Here is a 20288-nt window from a genome sequence, read left to right on the forward strand (position 1 = left end):
AGGGAAATGAGGGAGATGACCCAAACAGAGTGTCTCAAAGACAAAAGATGCAAGACCTGTTTAAACTCTTCTTTGCTGGCCTAGAAATATAAACGCCTGCCTTCTGCTGTGTGCTGCAGGGTTTGTTATTTGTACACTTCTCAATTTTGGATCAGGGTCATTTTTCTGACTCTCAAGATTTCCTTTCTCTGTAACTTCAGAGCTGCCGATCACAAGCGGCAAACACCAGGTAGTTGTTATGCTCCCGCTTTGTACGTGCGTGTGTGTGCCACAGTGTGTGCGTGCGTGCGTTCACAAGCGTGTAATTATGGCTGGGAAGGTAAAGAGGACAAAGAGATCAGGGACAGCAGCTGGACTTTGGTATCTCTGGCAGCGAGTACACATGGAACATTGCTAAAGTGTCTGGACAGCCAGTGTCCGCTGGCAGACTGCCCACACTCAAATTCCTGGAAAGGCTTAAGGCAGAAAAATAATCACTTGGAGGAGTCACCATCTGGGCTTGCTCTGGTCCCACAGGGATTGCTCACTGGAGTTCAGGATGTGCATTTTTCATGCGAAAGTCCAACGTCTCTCTGTAAGGCACTTTAAACCTCACTATGTCTCCCAAACCAGTATTTTTCTATTTATTTCATCTAATAAATTTAAAACTCATGAGAAGAAACTGGCTTACAGCTTGAGGCACTGACTTCTTTTCTTTATCCAGGGTTCACTGCAGCAAAGGTAAAACCAGCAAAACAAGCCTCCAAACACGCTGTGATCATACACTGCATCCCACCATCCAGGATTGAGTCTTGGGATGCAGAGAAGTTGAGGCCAGACTCACCAACCACAGCAGCACATGACTATGCAAATGGTGAGACTTTCACTGCCTTCAGAAATGAGGCACTTTCTGCAGTCCCATGATGTAGCTGATGTCATTTTAAGGTCTCTAAAACATCTTCAAAAATCTGGCCCCTCATCCTCTCTGGTTCTTGACCTTTCTGCAGTTGATAACAAGCTCACACCAACGTGTGACAACCAGGAGCACGAGCTGGGACCACCGGCTTGTTTGCCGTATTGCAGGGAGATGACACAAGAGGGACAGCCGTCAGCCTTCAGGAATATTCAGGCCAAACCAGTCATTTATTGTCAAAAGGCTCCTTTGATCCCAAATCCTAATAACACCCACATTATTAGGACTTTTCAACTTTCACCTTCCAGCTCCAGGTATGACCAGTAAATTCTCACATTTATCCCTGCAATAAAAAAAAAATGGGTCTTGCCTCTGTCAGACATAATTGCTCTGCTTGGCAAACAGACATCAATGCAATATTCAAAGAATACACAAAAAAAATAATCCTTTGAATTGAGCCTGACACAGGGCTCTTTATATCTGGGATGTTGCTGGGCAGAAGCAGCCATAAAGTCTGATGCTCCCGCCTCAAATTGCCCGCCCATCCTATCATGATAGGATGAGCGAGTAATTTTGGCAGTGCTGGAAATCAGTGGGAAGGGAGGGCACTTCATCCCACCTCTCCCCTCCCCTCCAAGAAGGCTGGCATCTTGCAGGATCAGATTCAGAGAGATTAAAAGAGACACATTGCAGAGGGCTCCACAGCTGCATTCTGGCTCTCAAATCTGTATGCCAGCTTTCCTCCCTGCTCTACACCCTGCCCGCTGCCAGCTACATATTCATAGTTGTAACTGCTACAGATTGCATTAGCCTTGCCATGTGCAGCTAGGCGCACGCCAACAATAGCTATAGGAGTTTATTGTCCAATCCGACCAATTTCACAGCTCTCTGGCAGATTTCCCAGGAGGGCGAACTGCAGAGATCCATTAACACAAAACATGAAAACCTCTAATAAAATTTGAAATTCTCCTTCCAAACCAAAAGGATCTTTGATCAATACTGCATCTGCAAGACAGATTGTCCACTGCAGCATTAGCTCATATTATACTTCTGGGAATCAGCCACAACAAATTGCTACAAGCTTCTGCAGAGCGAGCAGCTATTCTACACAACCCTCCTCTCCCCAGTCAGATCAGACAGCCTCCACGCAGTATGAAAAGCATATGATACAAGCAAACCTCAGCAAGCACATCACCAATGTGAGATGCCCAATGTCTTGACATTCCCATGAAATTTTATGATGCAAGTAAGTAGATACCAGAGTTGAGAAATGAAGATTTAATAGGAAAATCCAGTGTAAGATACCTTCGCAAAAGGATGGACAGATGATGGACAGTGATTTACCCAATAACATTCATGAATGCAGGCAATACAAACTGATTATTAGAAAGCTACTCCAGTGGTTATCTATCCATTTCTGCTACTTAGCTCCTGAATTTTGAGGATAAGAGATCTGCATGTTTTAAGCAAGGCCCAAGTCTCCTGCAGTCCTGTTTTACTACAGTTACACTGTGGTTGGGTACATAGTTACTTTGCGTGGTAGGTGCGGGTGAGCTGCACAAGAATATTGTGTTAGTTTTAGCTTCAGTTTTAGCCAAGCTAACTGCTGAATGAAGAGTTGGAATTAACTTCCAGAAGTTTGCAGGTTTCTTCCATCAGTTCACCTGGGTGCCATCACCTAGTTCTGCAGAAGGACAGATGCTCACATTTTCAGCACCTGTAAAAGCCATGCCACGCTCTGGATGCCCTTCTGTGCACATGTATAGTGATGCAGCTACACATAAGCCTGGAGGACTGTGAGTAATGGGTGATCAGAGTAGATTCACAGCCGCCTACTCATTTATCCCATGTTTTTTTTTTTAAAAACAAACCACAACTTGTTAGCAAAGGTGATCCCTCCTCTTCCAGCATGCTTTGCAGAGAGGTGGTACCACAGAGCACGGCACAAGATGCCAGGCAGGCAGGCTGGAAGCAAGGAAGCATTTGCTCCAAGAGCCACAAGCCAATCCCATGGCAGGGCTGCTGTCAGAGGGCTGGGTGCATCAACTGTCCTGCTGCCCTCCCAGCCCACCCAGTGGGCAGCATCCTTGCCCACTGGCACAGAGTTTCTCTGCCTTGCAGTGCCAAACCCAGGTGCTCAAATATCACAGTCAGGCCCCCAAAATACAAGACATGGGTTTACAAATAGATGATTTCTTAAAATGATAATGGCAGAGGTTGTTTGCTTTTTTATTTTTTTTTTGCTTTTAACTTGCCCTTCTGCTGGGTGAGGCTGTTCAGGCTCTAAGTTTCTCGCTTTTCCCGGCAACCCAAAAGACCAGAAACTTACTATTTTAGCTGAAAGTGGAATTTCCCATCTCATCATTTGACACCAGGCGTCAGATATCTAGAGACTAGTGATAAAAATGCAAGAGCTGACAATGCTGATTACAGTGAAATTTCTTTGAGGGTGAAGTGCTGGACTTGAGAGCCCTCTGCCCCTATGGAGGAAGAGGGAGAAAGATCTATCTGCTAAGTAAGGGTCTGAGCCCTGGGGCAAAGCCATGTAAGTGCACATAACTCAATGCACAGCTTTCTGTCTCAGTTGCACAGCAGAAAGTGCACTCAGCTGACCCTAGAGAAGCGTCTCCATCTGCAGCCACAAAGGAAAGATCCGGGGCTGCTTGGGCTTGGGGTTTCAGCTCAGGCTGACTGTGAGCTGCATGGTCTTGCAGGCAGAACTGACCCAGGTGTGACACTGGAGCATGTTACAACAGCACAACATTTTACCACCACACTGCCCTGAAGCCTTTAAAACCTGACAGAGGTCTGCCAAACCTCTCCAAAGCCCTGCTCCTGAAGCCTTGAAGGTGGCTGTGCCAGGTCATGAGGGCCAGCAACCCAAGATGCTCAGGAAGGCATCATCCCTCTTGTGCCATCTTTGGTGGCAGCATGGAATTCATGGAGCAAACACACATATTTTAAAGCACTCCTTCACCCTCACCTACACCTGGATGGAAAGGCAGATCCCACCTATGCTGCTCCACAAGTGGCCAGATGCAGCATCTGACCTTTTATCTCCCACACCGCGCTGACTGCTGCCAGCATAGGACGGCAGCTTTACTGGACTCCTTTGTCTGACAATGCACAGTGACACCCTTTACTCTTACACCCATCCCCTAGAAGTGCTTCTGCAGTTAAATGAGTGAATAGAGCTCATTTATAAACAAGTATAATACTGAAATTACTTTGTTGATGTTTTTCATTTATCTAAAATGTGCCCAGCTACAATGGGAGCTGCCTACACAATTTTCCATTGAAAATTTCACGAGTGACTATAAACGTAGCGACACCCACTCGCCGCTCATTTTAACTTGTGACAGAAACTGTCATGCCTGTATGAACACATTTGCACCACAGATATGTCACACAGGTCTCCTTCCATGTGTCTGGAAATGCTCGCTAACGTTCTCTCCTTCTTCGGCAAAGCAAATCAGAGAGACGCCTGGCTTCGCTGCCAAGAGACATGAATAAGACCCCCACGAAAAACTACAGAAACCGGGGGTGTTTCACCCCTTTGAAGATCCAGCCAGTAACACCAGCAACCAGCAGCCAACTTGGAGAAGCCATTTTACCGATAAGCACAGGCGCTCATGGGGAGGAACGTACCTTCAAGCCTGGCTGATAAGGGGATGGTGTGAGATCACAGCTTTAGGAGCAGATTCGGAAAGGTCAGCTGCATGCTCAGTGCCTTTCCTTGGAAGTTAACCCTGCAGACTGCTTCTCCGGTAGATTCCACATGCTAGCAAATTAGACTATAATTAGTCCATCTGTAAAGTGTGAATGGTGAACTGTCATTAAATTCCCTTGAAATGGATTCCAACACCTTGCCTTTTCTCAGGCTTCATTCAGCAAAGCTTTAACTTAAAGAGATTTTGCATGAGCTCATAGCCCCAGCACACACTCGGTGACCTCCCGAATCAGGATCAGTTACCGTCACCACTGACAGGACTAGAATGCCAGCAGCTCACCCTGGCCTTGAGGCATGCAGCACGTTCCCTCAGTGCTGCAGAAGGCTGAGTGAGCCTTCAACACTTTCTCTTCCCCCTAAACCACCCCTCTAGTCTTTCTCTAATTCATTTTTTTCTTCTTCATTCAAGGTCACTGGGTGTGCCCTGCAGCACTGCCCACGCATCCTGCGTAGACCCTCAAATCAGCTGTCTCAACACAGGCAACAGCTCAGGGGTCAGTGCTGGTATTAATGCATGTGGGCAAAAAAAACCCAGACCAACTCTTCTGCACCCCCTCTCCCCATAAAATGCCTGCCCTGACTCTGCAGCCCACAAAACCAACTGAAAAGTTACTCTTCCTGACTCAACATTGTACGGAGCCTCCCTCCTGCTTCACAGGGACAGTGGCAGACAGACAGAACAGGCACAAAAGTGAAATCCATCACCAGTGTCACTTGACTGAGGCGAGCACGGCCAGGGTGAGATTGCCCCAGCTGTTCTATATGACCATGCAACACAGAAAACTATTAAAAGAAAATGAATTAATACAACTTTATAACAACATAGCAGGCTCTGCAGTCACAGGCTCCAGTTGCAATTAAAAAACCCACCAGTTCCAACTGAAGATGCAAATCATCAGCATTGCTTTCAAGCAGGGAACGTTGACAAATGAAGGCGGTGTGTTAACAGGCAGTGCCAGTACTCTTAATTTAAGTATGTGAGAAACAAAGGTATGTACCATCCAGGGCTGCCAGAAAGAACTTGCTTTAAACAGGAATCAAAAAGAACTGGGTTTAAAAATTACTTTTCTTACAAAAAAAGAGATAGAAGAAAACCTTTTGCTCACTTTCTCCCAGCCAACTGAAGAAGGAACAAGAAAACAAGAATCACACAGCTCCCATAAAGGTTATTTATACAGGAGTTTTAAACTCCGGAACTAAAAGCATTCCTCCACTGCACATGGGGGTACAGAGAATTGCAGCTTGGAAATCCGACTGGACCTTTTGTAAAAGCCACTGAGGCACGAACATGCTTTCTCACCACTGCAATCACTTCTGTGAAAGCATCTTACCCATCTGCCACTGGAAATCCACGGCGCAGAGACAAGTGACTCCCCGACACCAGTGAAATGGACAAAAGGATGACTAGCTACCTGCAGCTGGTTTCAATCGAAAAGCTGAGTAATTATTGCAGCCCTCTCCTGTGGCTCATATGGAGCGCAGCATGGAGCTGTAAAGCGTTATGCAAGTCTAATGTGCTGCCAGATCTCCTAGAGCAGGCAGCAGCCAAGTCGCTCCCTCCCACCATTGGCTCAGCTTCATTAACTTAATCAGGTATTCATTCATTCATTCACTCATTCAAAAAAAAAAAAAAAAACTACAAAAATTACACTAAACCTGGCAAATAGCCAGTGCCATGCATGCAAGGAGCATGCTCGCATCAGCCACCGGGGCTGGAAGGGAAAGGGCAATCTCACAGCCCTCAAGCTTTGAGAGGGGCATTGGCTTAGCATGCAGCCCTGGCACACACACCTTTGCCACAGCCTCCCCAAAAGCATGGACAGAGCTGCGGTGGGGGCAGACACCGGGGGTGGGGACTGTGGAATCGAGAGCAGCCCTCTGTCAGCACAGCCAGCAAGCAGCACAGTAGAGTACTTCCCAGAGCAATGGATTGATTAGTTAATTTGATTGTTCATGTGGAAAAAAATGGAATTTTGGCAGGATCAACTCAATTCATTTTCATGGAATCAGAGAATCATGGAACAGTTTGGGCTGGAAGGGACCTTCAAAGGTAATCTAGTCCAACCCCCCTGCAATGAGCTGCAACATCTTCAACAAGATCAGGTTGCCCAGAACCACGTCCGGCCTGGCCTTGAATGTCTCAAGGGATGGCACGTCCACCACCTCTCTGGGTAACCTGTTCCAGTGTTTTACCACCCTCACTGTAAAAAATATTTTCCCCATATCCAGCCTGAATCTCCGCTCTCTTAGTTTAAAACCATCACCCCTCATCCTATTGCAACAGGCCCTGGTAAGAAGTCCCTCCCCGTCTTTTTTATAGGCCCCTTTTAAGTACTGAAAGGCAGCAATAAGGTCTCCCTGAAGTCTTCTCTTCTCCAGGCTGAACAACCAAACATTCTCAACCTTTCCTCATAGGAGAGGTGCTCCATCCCTTTGATCATTACTATGACCCTCCTCTGGATCCTCTCCACCAGGTCTATGTCTCTACTATACTAAGGACTAGTTGGATGCAGTCCTCCAGGTGGAGTCTCAACAGAGCAGAGCAGAGGGGCAGAATCAATTTTGCTGTAAGATTGCTACCCTTCCTTTTGCACATACCACATATGGGGCACAGTTCCCTCCAGACCGAAGGGAACAATGCAGAATGGAGAGAAAAGGATGGAGGGATTAAATAGAAAAAAGAGAGGAAGCATCATACAACCAATGTTAAGAGCAATTGGTAATGGAAATCTCTGTTTGACCTCCGTACCTGTGAACATAAGACTTCCTACAGGCTTGTAACATTCAAGCATCAAATGCAGTCCCTTTCCTTGCACAGCTTTTGCGCTTGTTTTTCTTAGTCTTTACATGTAAGTTTGCAAAGAATGTTATTACTTCCCTCTAGCTGTCATCAGAATGACTTTCACTGCATTTTTTTTCAGCAAGCTACAAGAAGGCTGCTTTATTGACTATTCCAAAAAGCAGGCTTTGAGAGTCAGCTCTGACTTTACTGTAAAGAGTTTCATGCAGTGAACCAGGGTGGGCATTAAGGAAAGAGGAGAGGTGCTACATTTCCCACAGCGGAAGCTGAGCAACAGTGTGAAAACAGTCAGCATCTCTTCCCCTTATTTCACTCTGCCCTGTGCGAAAAAGCACCAGATGGCAGGTTACTCTGAGAAAGTCCGTAAGAGTAACAAGGAAATACAAAGCACTGAGACTATTTCAAAATAGTGTGGATTATGGTTAGACAATGAAAATGATACACCCTGGTGCAAATCTTCAGCCACAGACCTGGCTGACATGGCCACAGTCAGATGTCACAACCCTCCACCTTCTGATATCATGGAGAGCACGTATCTTCTCTGTAGGAAATTCAACTGCCTCTTCTCTATCTAGCCTCCAAGTTGCTATTTTTCTTCAGGCAAAAAAAATAAACCCAGGTCTTCTATGGTCACTGTCCCAAACCAGGACACAAACAGCAAATCAAAGACTTTCAAAAATTGCTATTAATGTAAGAACAACATTTAGGTAAAGGTCTGCAGTTCAAATGTGCTTTGCAAGAGCACATAAAAGACCCCAAACCAACACTCGTAACTCTCACCATGCAACAGAAGCCCGTGTTTAACTCCTGGGCCTTGTCTTGAATTTCTCTGTAGATGGATGTACTGAAGAGCACCTAAGTACATAAGTACCTAAGCAAACACACAGCTTCAGGGGGATCAGCTGTCAATACACCTAAGGGCCTGTAAGGGCCACAAGTGAACATAGTTACCTATTGCAGCTCATCAGTGAATGAACAGTGAAGTACGGCTGAACACTGCTTCTTTGACTGCTACATGACAGTGCATAGGATTTGCTGACTAGGAAAGAAAACCTTCTCCAGATGCTTTTATTGCATTAAAATAATTTTAAAAGCACATGAAATGAAAAGGGGTCTGAAGCAACACGTTTCTTAGTCCTTGGCCTAATGCACTCCAAAGTATGTAGGACATCAGCCAAGCAGCCTTGAAGTACTCTACACTCGAGTCAGCCTCCTTGAAACAGAAGTTCAATCTCAAGCTACGGGCCTTCAAATTATCCAAGCACTTAAACACTGTGTTTCTTTCATTATCCTTGTCTCCATCACTAACTCTTCTCTAAATGGGGTCTGAAGCTTGGAGGTTCCTCCTTTTTGCTCCATCTCCTTTCCTGACACAATTATTTCAATTCAACACGCAATGTTAGTCCCTCTTCCTCTGCCCATGCCTAGCTTCCCCTCTCCTGCTTGACCAGCTGCTCAAGCATTCTCTGCAGTAGCACTATTCTTTGCTGGCATCAGGGCAATGAATCTCTATGAGATTCCACCTTCTGAGCCCCTCCTCCATACATGGGAGCCCCCAGCAAGGTGTGATTTCTGATACCAGAAATTAGGCTATCAGGAGGACAGGAACAGGGAGCAGGAGAAGAAAATCAGCCCAGAAACACTATGAGTATTTTATTCCAAACAATTTGAACTTGGGCAAAGGTTCTACTTTGGTCTAGATAAATATATGTGGTTTGAGCAATTCTCGTTCTTTATATGAATCATTTCACTTCCCCCTAGAAAAGCCATTAGAAGAACATGGAGTTTCATGATTCAAGGTAGGAGAATGAGAAGGCAGTATTCCAGCATTCTGAAATGAGGCTAACCACACCACCAGCTCAGAGTTCACTTCTCACAAGTGTCAAGTATATTTTCTCTTCTGTATCTCTGCAAGCCCCAGTTCTGTCTGTTGTCATCACTCATGGGATTTACCTAATCCCTAAACGGCATGAAAAAAATCATCTTATCTTTTTTTATGCTGGAAAAACAGAATCACATCGCAAGCACACACTGAAAAATTCAAATTGTATGTATCACTTATTGTAGCTCTATTCATCCACCCAGTGTTGACAGTATAAATACAAACGATGCCCATAACAAAATGCTGAACTGCGGTCCAACATATTAGAGGTATTTCTTAAGAGATTTCCACTGGCTTTTGCTGCTTCTCTGCTCATGTTCCTTACACTTCAGCATATTCAAGCAGCTGCCTATTTATACAAACACAGCCTGAAACAGGTTGATTCCCTTCTTCATCAAAGCTGATGAATACTTTAGCTGTATCTCCTGGTCTGAACTAGAAAGTGGGGCAGAGGCAATCAAAAGCTAGTAGTTCATTTAAATTCTATTATCTCATGATTCAGCTACAAAGAGGGAGTTCACAACTTTTTAAGCACAGAAACTCACCTTTCTGGAGTATTATTTTTCACACTGGTGGATTGCAATGTTGACCTTTGAAATTCATTATATCACATTATACACGGCAGGTACAACTTGCTGTACAGCTCCTTTCATACACAAATACATGACAGTGTGGTTCTGTATTTTATTGGCACTTTTTGGACCTATGCCAGCAAATCTGGCTGATGACTCTGCATCCTCTACTACCAAAGCTCTCCTACCAGCTAGGGCAGCTTTTTGCACAGCACCCAGTGAAACTGTGTTAGTCCTTTTGTGGCAACAGACATGTCGGATTGCAATTTGCCAATGCATTTCAGTCGGTTCTACCAACAGGGCTACTTACTGGTACTACCAGACTGGAGCTAAGGCAAGACCTAGTGTGAAAGCTTGCTCTCTAACCAACAATACCTCGCTAATGACAGGATTTCAGTCTCCATGTCAGCTAAGGACCTTTCAGAAGCACTGTAACAGAATTATAAGGGAAAGAGATTCAGCCTGGGATGTGAGTGCTCAAAACCTGTATGCATTCCTCTTCAAACCACCGTTTAAGTGCTGGTAACCCAGAGAAGAAAATTGTTAAAATAAGCTCAGATGCTCCCACTGCAAAGCAGAACGCAACTGGGAGACTTTCTTGGAAGAAGAAAGCTCATGGGGGAGTCCCTTGCAAAGACTGACTGCCTCATCTCACCAAGACATCTGCTCCAACCAGGACAAATGGGGAACACTGACAGTCAGTCAAGTCTTGCTTGTGGAGGTACCCTGCATATTTGTGAACTTCGGAAGCGATAGTTGCGTGATAGGCGTGATGCATCCCACCACTCCACAGCTTCCCCTGTGGCCATGGTGACATTACTCACCATTGCCATTCCTATGGCAAAAAGGAAAGGGATTTTTTTTCCTGGTTTTATTTACACTCTTTTAGTCCTGCAGTGATTGATTCTCCAGCATCAGATCTGTTTACCACAATTTCTTTCTCTCTCTCTGCCTACTCTGATTTTTTTTCTTCTGAATGCATAAAGACTTTACATCTGTTAATCTAGTCTGTTTTCTCTTTCATATATGGTTATTGACTTGTAGACTCCTTACGGCAGATATGGAATATAATGACATTTCTTGTTACAAAAATGTTACATTTTCTTAGAAATGTGAAGTAACTACTGCAATGGATGATACGTAATCTCTTTCATACGACAGATGTTAGAAAAATATGGAATAACCATGATATCATACAATCAGGGTGACTAAACCAACAACATCATCGGTCACAACTTACTCAACTCTTGAGAAGGAAAAACCTTGACAACACTCTACTGAAGGCTAGTGAAACTAAAACTGAAATAAGGTACACAGTTACTGTTGCCCTTGGGATAAAATTAAGTAAGAACTAATGGTTTCTAATAGAAGTGGCAGGATTTTTTCAAGGAAAATTTACATTAGGAAATGCTTATTTTCAAACCTAAATCTGTTGGAGAAAAAAAATGTTTGAATACATTTACAGTTGAGGAAAACTACCGGAATGTCTTTGTAAGGTTTTTTCCCAGTAATATTAAAAAGAAAAAATCTATTCTCTGGGACCAAACTGAAGGTTTATTTTACACATTTAATGAAGGTCTAATTAAAAAATGCTGTAACTGCAAGAGAAATTTGGTTTGAAACTACCTTCTAGCTAGAATACAGATCTATAGGCTTTGCTGTAGTTTCATAAAACATTTTTAACTATTACCTGATTTTCACTGTAGCTCAGCTTTTCAAGTTTTCCTCCATTACAGCATGAGACATTCCTCTGAGATCCTGGAAATTCTCATGCGCAGAAATATAATTTCCTCCTAGCTCTGATTTCTAATCACATTAAAATCTTTCCTAGCTGGGGCAAGACCTACCCAAGCATTCTGAAACATTGCCAAGTTGATTACCCATATACATGAAAATTCACATCCCTACTCTTGCCTGGCAAGAACCATGAGCTGCACTGGAAAAAATATCTTTCTTTTGTGATGGCATCATTCAACTTACCCCCCAAGGGTCCAATTCTGCCTGCAAAATCTTCCCTTTTGGCTCAGATTGCTGCTGAAACAGCACAGTATCTTCTCTGATGTACAGCCAGGTTGAGATGACAGCTACCTCACTGGTTTAATGAGAGGGAAAAGAAGAGAGGGAAAGGAACTGCTGGCCTATCTGGTGAATTTGGGTTGAACGAGCTGCAGCATCTCAGCAGAAGCTACAGTTCCTGATCAATCCCATTCAGTGGGGAAGAAGGGAGAAGATATGTGTGCTATACATATGTTGCCTGAGCTGCTGCTCACATTTGCCAGTATGGTTAAATGAAAGGGTACCACAGAATTCCTTGGCCATTAAGGTGAGGTTACCTTGGCTTTTTGCTGTTTGGAGAAGTGGGCTAATGAGGAAGACCTTCTGGTGGCCCCAGCTACATTTTTCACATGGGCTGCATTGCTACAGCTTTATCAGTGAAATCTTGTACAATTTCAGGTCACTAGTGGGCTGCTGGCAAAGATGGGAATATGTTACATCTATCTACTGAAAATGTTGGAAGACTCTCAAGAATAGTAGATTTTAGCAGGTGATTTTGACAGCTATGCTTTGTGATGCCACTCAGCACAATTGTGCTGAAAACACTCCAGTGAGGAACTATGAAGGTGGGGGCAACATAAGTAGTGACTCATCTCTATCACCTAGATCAAGATCTTCACAGGACCTCTGCTGAGGTCCATGGTAGCTGCTACTCAAAGTATATGACCTATGAAGGCACAAGGGGAGCAAAGCACTCTGAAAACACTATAAGCTTCAGCACAGCCACACTGCACCAGCATGTAATGGCTCTTCCATGTAACTACCTACATCCATCAAAACCCCATATGCATCAGATAAACTACCAGCTGACAGAAAACCAACAAAAGCCCACCTGTGTACCACCTACTACACAGACCTAATGCTCCAATTAGACCAAGTGCCTCCTCGCACAGCTTACTTCGTTTATGGAGATATTTCCAGGGGAACATGCAGACGAATAAGCCCTGGGATTGCCAGCAGCAGCTGCTGCTTTCTGCATGCAGTGTTGAGCAAATCAACAGAGATGAACTCCTGCTCACATCAAAATCTCAAAGATGTGGATGACAACCCTAGTTAATTAAAAGACACTGGATCAGAGGAAAATTGTCACTCAGCAGCTTAGTCTTAAAATCAAGGCGGTCTGACAAGAAATAGCAGCTTTCTCACATTTTCACTCTGTGGTCAAGTACTGTTTCTACAGTTCTGGTTAAAATTATTTCCCCCACACACTCTGTTCTCTTTTGAACTACTGTTCTAGCATTTTTCTTCTTGATTTTCCTCATCTTAGCATTTCTGTCATTCTTGGTTGCTCTTTAATGTTAGTTTCTGTCCTTGCTTCAGTATCAGTTAAAATGCCACTATCACTAACAGCATGAGACTGAGTCAGAATTGAGACTCAGTACTCACTCAGTTTGGCCTCTAGGAAAAAATTACTAAAAGCCAAAAAACTACTGTGGATTACATTCCCTCTCACTGCTGCCCAGAACAGCAGAACTGCACTAGTACAGTCTTTCATTAAAAATGTATACCATTGCTATGAAGTGTTTATTGTGTCACTCGCTATAAAAAGGTTACGCTCTGTCCTGCTTGTTCCTACCCCACAACTTTAAGCCTATAGAAAACACGTTGAGAAGGTTGGCAGGCTCATATGGGTATTAATTCATATCTTCAACATGTTCTTAAAGTTGATTGCTGTTGCGTTACTCCCATTTTAACCACATATACCAGCAGTGAATGAACCTTCCTGAGAGGGCTTTCTTGTACCCTTGCAAGGTAGGGTTATTCTGTTCATGTTGGTTGCAGAGAATCAACACTTCATGAGCAGGTGAGTACAAAATTTCCGTAAAAACTGAAACTACTGATCTCAAGCAGGGATTAAACCATACTAAATATGCACATGAATTGCCATTTGTTTTGGATTTAATGGTATTTAAGTATAATCTTTAAAAAGAAGAGCTGATGCAAGGCAACCTTTCTTTTTATTTCATTTCCTACCTGCCGAATGTGGCCTCAAAGCCATTTGATGCAGAAGCACTAACACAACCAGGATGATTCTGGTCAGATAATAAAAGTAATAAAACACTTTTTCAGATTTACTACCTGAAGTCTTGTTCCTTTACTTCCAGAATTTGTTTACTGCAATGGTAACAAGATCAGGCTTTCCTTACACCAGGAATTTATTAACAAGCCAAATCACAGCAGTAGCACACAAGTAATGTGCCTATGTAAACAGCTGTAAGAGCAAACCAGACTTTCAGAGGTTTCCCTTGTAAAATGACAGGTCAAAGATTTCAGTAAGACTCCATAATTCCTAATTTTGCCTCCATAACACCTCTAAAACATCCAAGAACCTCAAGTCCAAAAATATTTGGGCATGTTATTTTATCAGTTGTTTTCATGCTTATTCAAGCAGACAACCTGAGCCAATCTCCAGCTCAAACCTGTGCTCTCCCTGTAGAGCAGTCTTTCTCTTCGGAGAAGCTCCACCACCCCAAGCAATGCTGTGCAACAATAAGCCTCTACTGGCCATTTGCTCTTTCAAATACCCTTCACATGATGATAACCAAGAGCCTTGCAGTAAGATCAGAAGTGGGATGGGCTGAAAGCAATTAAATGAGCAGAAATAAATTTCCTCCATGAGCATAGGCTATATTTATGCAGTGGCAGCACTTGCAAAAGGGAGAAGACAAAGTCTGTCCCTTGCCATCAGAAAAGTCAGTGATGAACAACAGTCATGAAAAATCACAGTTTGGCAATTACAGGAGATTATCTAATTATCATCATATTTACACTGTACAGCTTAATAACTTTGTTATCATCAAGATATAAGCACTATAGAGCACTATAAGCACTATAACACTGTAAGAATATAGTCAATTGGTTCTGATGCCTTATAGGCTAGATAATGGGAAGGAGAGGTTCTGCTCTCTGGGTCCTTGGTTGGAAGCCAGCTCAGGTTGAAAGTCAAAGTCATTCCTGCTGGGCAGCCTCTCTGAAGTGAGCTAATGTTGTCAGGCTCAGTCCAGTTCCACCTTCGGAGAATAAAAACTACCACCACAGCAACGGGGTGTGCCGGGGATGGGAATTTTTTAAAACACTTTTTTTTTAGCTTTTTGTTAGAATAAATCTATACAAATAGATCTTGGCCTGGAATGAGGACATTTATACAGGGATATTTACTCCAAAGCAAATCTCACCAATGGTGACTGTATGAAACTTGCATACACTTTGTGTTGGTTTAAAGCTAGAAAGATTTGCCTTGGAATAACAGGGTTTTTACCTCTGTGTAACCCTGTTACTTTGGTGTGGAGCAGCAAACCTAGAGATCACAAGGACTGCCAAGCCTTTAGTAACACTGACAGATGAATCTCAGTATTATTACTGTTCTCATTCTTAAAATATCTGAGCAAGTCTCAGCTTTAAGGTGCATCCCGGGTCAAGCTGAATCCGGAAGACCTACACCGGCAGAGAAGTTTCTAGTGGGTCTGTGTGGCCCAGCAGGTCACCTTAAATCCACCTAAACTAACAGTTAAAACCAGTTGGATTAATACAGGCACAGATCAATAAAGAGCTGAAAGCTCTTCTTTTTCCGAGGTTGGATGCTGCGAAGTCTAAGCTAACACCGCATCCCTTGGGACTGCTCTTTCTCAGCAAAGGCCGCAGCACATTAACAGGGCAGAGCAGCTTGTATGGTAGTTGCTGGGCCAACTTGGTGGAGTAACAGAGACTTCATCCTCTGGGGCTGTCAGTCCTAAACCTTTCAGCAGAAATGAAATCTCCAAGAGAAAAAAAAGAAAACCAGTACTGGAATTACAAATAAGTGCCTTTCTGATTTTCAAATGAGACTTGAAGCATCTTCATTTACAATTTAATATTTTAGTAAGCGCTTGATTGGAAGAGACCATGTAACGGGTTAATTTCCAAATGTCATTTATCTTTACTCACTAGGGATGACTTTCTGTAATTCACTTGAGGCTGCAACACTCATGGATTAATACATCATCCTCCAACTTGAGACGATAAAAGCCTAACAAGCTCTAACCTGCTACATAGGCTATATTTAAGCAGTACAGGGTAATGATAAATATCTCCCATAAAATGTGTTCTCTTCACACTTCCTGCGAAAACTGCTGAGCGAGCCAGCTGGCGAGATGGAGCTGACGGTCCTTGCTCACAGCCCCTCCATCCACATGCCATGAAACGGAAACACTCTCTTCCCAGTGTCCCCTCAATCCTGGCTGCTCACTGGCCTCCAGAGGTGAGGTTGCTGGCTGCCGGTACTTGTGGCTCTGCCTTTACCCCATCAGTGCCTATCCCTCTTGCCTGGCAGGCAGGGAAAGACTGCTGAGGTGGTGGGTGCAGTTTGGTTTTCCTTAAATGTGCTCCATTTCCTGTGTTGGACTAAACATTTTGCAGAACAAATTGAAGACTTGGTATCTCCCCAGAAGCGCTTATAAAAAACGGGACGACTGTGGTGGGCAGAGCAGGGGCAATGCAGGAACCAGGAGGAGACCACACAGTTGCCCAGGCTGCAAGACAGGCTGCTTGTGGGGCCTGGATGCACACTGAATCACTTCTCGCTTCCTTCTTTCATGTACAAGTGGTGGATGCTGATAAGCATGTAGGGGCCTCACAGCACAGACACTTAGACCACACTCCTGTGTCAGGAAGCTACAAGACGTCCAGGCCAGTCCAACCATAGTCTTTTCAGTTCGCATTGTCTCCTGCTGACCAGATGTTACCCCAACACTTTCCAGGGCTGCTTTTAACATCACAAAGGTTTAACTGCAGCCAAGTACAATGACCTCCAGCTGGAGTTGGCCTTCCTGTCCAGGGCCTGAAGCCTGAGTAACATAAAAATAGCACCTTAGCTTCTTAACCTATGTGGGAACAATCTTGCATCTCCAAGCAATGATGATACTTAGCATCCTTCCAACACCACCTTCATGACTTTCGTCACTGCTTTACACACACTGATCACTACTTAGTAACTCCCTAGAGGGACAGAGGAGTACTACAACCCTTCATCTAGTCTGGAGAAATAGAGAGCAGGCCTCACAGCCTCCCTTTCTGATGTGCTGAAGAAGAGTCCTTGGCTACAGCTGTGTTTCCTAGCCATCAGACCCCGGATGCATACCACTGGGAACTGGAAGGTTAAACCATTATGGTTAAAAATTATAGTCACCTTCTACAGATGTAATACATATCCCACCAGGCTTTCTCATCTAATTACTGCAGGAAAAGAAACCATCCTCCCACCCACCTGGCCATTTTAACATGCTGAACACTTCCTCCATTCAACTGTTTCAAAGCAGCTTCTTAGGATAAAAGGTCATTTATTTTGCTGTGTTAAAAGCTCCCTAGGCCTTTACTAAGACTGATTGTGTTGGGAGCTGCGCAAGTCTCACTGCCCTCTCCCAGGGGTGTGTCTTTTTCCAGGGCAGACAAGATCAAAGTCTGGTGTAGAAAAATTGAACTCACACTGGCCTTGCCCTGGGCCTCCTCCATGGTGAGAGGATTTCCAATGAAGTTCTCTCACCATACCCAGCCGTGCATAATGCACTCATGTTTATGGTTCCCTCTATCTCCCATGAGTTAGGAGAGCATCAGATCAGAAACACCACAATCAGATCAAGTCAGTTCCATCTCTTCCTGCTCATTCTACCTACATTTTATTTAGGCAGCGCATTTTGATTCCCAAGCATACTTCTCATCTCATTATAATCTCACAGTAGGTTACCGTTGAAACATATCCCTGACAACATACCACCACTTTTTTCCCAAAACAACTTTGCAGAGACGAATTCAGTTTTTCAGCAACGGCAGAAACATGACAAAATACCTACAATCAGGAGTTAGTAGTACCAACTATCCTTAGCATTGTTTTACCTTCATCTAAATTTTAAAACATGAAGAGATGCAGTAAGAAGTGAAGGAACACATGTCTATGAATCAATGCAAGTAAGAAGAAATCCTCTGTACCTGTTTTGTATCTATTTCCACTTTCTGATTTTAAATGAAGAACTACTGAGGCAAACAGCATTTTTACCAATTCTGTAAATAGCTTTCTTTGAAGATGGGAGAAGACGCTGAGCCACAAGTTTATGAACCTAGCATATTTTCCTGCAACTTTATGCTGCATCAGTTTTGGGTTCCTTTTCTTGTTCTATCCATTCAGACCATAAGAGTTTGGTGAAATGATCTGGCACTTGTTCTGTGCAACACCTCCAGCAAAACAAAGCGAATGGATTCTTGGTCACTTCATAAAGTGCCCCCACAATGACAGCACATCTGGAATCCCAGTTGGCTGGCCGTGGACAGCAGATGGTATGTTACAGAAAGGCAAAAGCTATGAAAGCAGTAATAATAATACAACTAGGCAGCCATAAGCAGTAATAATAATACAACTAGGTAGCCATAAGCAGTGTAAAGCAACTGAAAAACAGACTTCATTTGCAGTTTCTACTCTTGACTGCTGAATTGCATTACTAACATGAATGGCAGCTGCTCCAGCACACACTATTGAAGATCTGGACATGAACACAATGAAGGCGTGGTGCATAACATATGTACAACTCTTGCTAAGGGAAGAAAACTCGTTCCTGCTTACAACCTTCTTTCTATGTCTGTCATTTTTGGTGAATGACTTGCCTTGCCCCACTGAATACGTAACACTTGAGAGCAGTGGTTTCCTGAGTTCATAACTCTTTTTCCAGTTATCCCTGCTTGCAGTCAAGAATGGGGATGCACTGGGAGACCACAAGACGCAGCCACCTCCCATAAGTGACATTCTAACGCCCACAGGATTGTGCAGCCTCATGAGATTTAGAAACACATAGTCCTGGCCCCAGAGGAAAAAAACGTAAAACCTCTGTGAGATTTGTTGGGTTCAGGATTTTGCCACATGCCATCTGGCCTACTGCCATCAATATTGCTATGCGAACGGAACTTGTCCGATGACACCCTGGGAGGCTTTTCCCCCAGAAAACCTTTTTATAGCCACAGCATCAAGACACTGATTGCTGCCAGGCCACTAACATGTTTCTCCAAAAGTGCGTACCAGTTTTACACGTAAACTACATCTCTGCATCTTATGATCAGGATGCTGCTTATGTCAGTCCTAGGAATGAAATAACAGATGGAAACCCAGTGTCCAACAGAATACTGCATGGTATATGGTATCTTATAGGCAGTATCTTAGATTTCTGCGTCACAAACTGTAGGAGGAGGAAAGTCTGGGTGTTAATAGCACATGCAGGGGACAGTAATTTCTGTGCAGTTTTGAAACATGGTTATCTCCCTGGTTTTTAGCACTGGTTATGCTTGTTCCATGTATGTGTATAATTTACAACTACTTAACCTTTGGTGGAAAAACAAACACAAATTTGAACAACCTCTTAAACTGCTCCATCCTGTCCTTTATATATATGTTTGTTTTTTTAACAGCCCTGAGGAAAACTCTGAGGAATTTTTCTAGGGGATTTTGTTAGGAGTTGGATAATTCATATGATAAAAATGCAGTTGTCCTCAAAACTTGTATAAAAAAATGTATAAAAGTAAGTAGCAGCCCTTGGAGTATAAACAGAATGATTCTCAATTTTAATTTTGAGATCTTTTCCTTATTTAGTAATGATTTTTTTCCCATAGTAGAAACCTCTGCCCATGCACAAACACAACGTTTCTAATACAGAACCAGCCATTGGATATTTCTGTGCACAAAACAACTGCCCAAATAACTTTAACTCATTTTGAGTAGAGATCAAAGCTGGTGTTTCTCTAGGTCCAGACCTAGAAAACCACTTGAGTGCATATTAATGTGAAACTAGCCTGCTTAAAGTCTCATCACTAAGAACATTTAGTGAACATTTAGTTGGAAGGGCAGGCTTATATCCTCCGCTGAACTGGGCCACTCAGACTCCAGACCTGGTTGTCACTGCGCAAGGCAGGACAATATGAGGTAAGGTGAAGGCAAAAATCCCATTTAAGTGGACTGTGAATCCACTGCTTTGCACAGTAAGTAGGTTCAATGCAATGAACTATGTAACTGATAATTCAACCAAGCAGCTTTATTCAAGCGTGAGTCCAAGTTACATGTGCCGTGCATTAGTACAACAACAAAGTGACAGACCCGTTTCCTGGGAAGCAAGTGAAGATGTGACTGACGCATGTCGTAAACTTGCTTGAAAGAGTACACTTCGGTTTTGTAAGTGAACAAAGATATGCAACAAATGCTTCTTTACCTTAGCATTACTTCATACTTCGTACTGCAGCTTGGGTTTTCAGAGAAAACCAAGATTTCCAGACAAAGGGCAGGAAAGAACAAAACTGTTTACTGAACCTCGACAGCTCTATGGCATAGTTTTTGCTTTATTTGCTGG

The 20288-nt window shown here is 43.5% G+C and overlaps 1 protein-coding gene across 20 annotated transcripts in view; it reads right to left on the minus strand.

Moving 5' to 3' along the window:
* ATXN1 (ataxin 1) overlaps positions 1–20288 on the minus strand; it is a 223584-nt gene that overhangs the window by 16277 nt on the left and 187019 nt on the right. The window lies entirely within an intron of this gene.

Source organism: Pezoporus wallicus, unplaced genomic scaffold, assembly GCF_028554395.1.
Source record: "Pezoporus wallicus isolate ANWC-B61680 ecotype Strahan unplaced genomic scaffold, APGP_CSIRO_Pwel_v1 contig_5485, whole genome shotgun sequence".
NCBI lineage: Eukaryota > Metazoa > Chordata > Aves > Psittaciformes > Psittacidae > Pezoporus > Pezoporus wallicus.